The sequence below is a fragment of the Geospiza fortis genome, unplaced genomic scaffold (genome assembly GCF_000277835.1).
Source record: "Geospiza fortis unplaced genomic scaffold, GeoFor_1.0 scaffold14, whole genome shotgun sequence".
In the NCBI taxonomy this organism is placed as follows: Eukaryota; Metazoa; Chordata; class Aves; order Passeriformes; family Thraupidae; genus Geospiza; species Geospiza fortis.
Genome location: NW_005054512.1, coordinates 903,947 through 905,507, shown reverse-complemented (window position 1 = coordinate 905,507; position 1,561 = coordinate 903,947). Strand labels below are relative to the sequence as shown.

The window sequence follows — 1,561 nt, the reverse complement described above, 5'->3', positions numbered from 1 at the left end:
TTCCCTTCCTTTCTCTTTCCCCCCCAACCCCTCCCCTTTTTTTTTGGTCCTTTCCCTCCCTTTCTTCTTTACATCGACCATCTTTACATTTCTAAATGTAAAATAAAGAGACACACACGTAGGCAGACAGCGCAGCCCCGAGAGATACCAGCTCCCTTTTCCCCTTCCAACTCCCTGCCATTTGCTACTGCCCCTATTTCATTACCAATTTTAATTTGCCTCTAATTAAATCCTGTGTATTTTTCCGACTCACTTGCTAATCCATGAGGGAGGCAGGAGGCTGGAGTGGAATCTCTCCGAGCTATAATTACAAAGGGCCTAATCACGCCGGGGCTCTGCCTTTGAATAAATTTCCTTGCATTAAGGTTCTCAGATTCTCTGCCTTGCAAATGAGAATGACCCCAATTTCAGGAAGTTGGCCTCGGAGGGGTTTTTTTTTCTCTCCTTTTTTTTTTTTATTTCGAGTCCTGATTCGTGATGAGAGACTAATTCGTTACGCTAAAACATTAACAGCAATTTAAAAGGTCGAACGGGGGCTGTATAAACAAAGGAGCCTGGCCAGCACAACAAGGCAAAAGGAGACACAAGGACTGAGCACCCCCCGTGCCTTCGAGTGCCAGAGTGCCCAGAACTCAGCAAATGGCACCAGCATCGCCCCTCTGGACTGGAATTTGAGGCGGGAAACAAAGCTGGGTTCTTCCCTTGTCATCCATTTGTCCGGACATCCATCCATGGATCCATCCATCCCTTCATCTATCCATCCATCCATGGATCCATAGATCTATCCATCCATCCATGGATCCATCCATCCATCCATCCATCCATCCATCCATCCATCCATCATCCATCCATCATCCATCCATCCATCATCCATCCATCCATCCATCCATCCATCCATCCATCCATCCATCCATCCCTCCGTGCCATGGTGCCAGGGTGACACGGTGCCAAGCAGCAGGGACAGGCTCCTCAGACCCCTTGGGGACACTTTGTGAGCAGCTCCCAGGGTCCCTGGGGAGGGAGATCCAGGCCCAGCCAGTGCTGCCTGATGGGATTTTGGGGGCACCCCCTGGGTCCCAGCAGGACCCTGACGCAGCTCCTTGTGGGACACTTGGTGTGGCTGAAGCCAGGCCCTGTGTCCCAGCCTTGTGCCACTGCCACCCAGAGGGACGTGCTCCATGTGGGCCATGCCCTGGCACAGGGCCTGGGCACCCCTTGGCCCCAAACTCTGCTCTGGCATCACCCAGGGACACATCCCAGGGCCCTGGAATTGCAGGGAGCAGGACGAGCTCTTGTCCCGCACTCTGTCCTCACCCCAGGACTGTCCTGTCCCTGTCCCTGAGAGCACACACAGGATGTCCCTCCCTGCCACACTCCCTCCTTCCGTTTGCCCAAACAGAGCCCTGGCTGCAGCCAGGAGCGTGGCAAAGCCAGAACCTCCCCTGCCCAGTGTCCCCTTTCTGCCCTGGTGACACCCCCTGCTCTGAGTCACAGCGAGGATGGGCCTGGGAAGGCTCAGGTGGGGATAAAATAAAATAAAAATAAAATGAAATGAAATGAA

The 1,561-nt window shown here is 53.2% G+C and overlaps 1 protein-coding gene across 1 annotated transcript in view; it reads right to left on the bottom strand.

Annotated features, from left to right (window-relative positions):
- FOXP4 (forkhead box P4) overlaps window positions 1-1,561 on the bottom strand; it is a 29,065-nt gene that overhangs the window by 3,732 nt on the left and 23,772 nt on the right. The gene's annotated exons all lie outside the window — the stretch shown is intronic.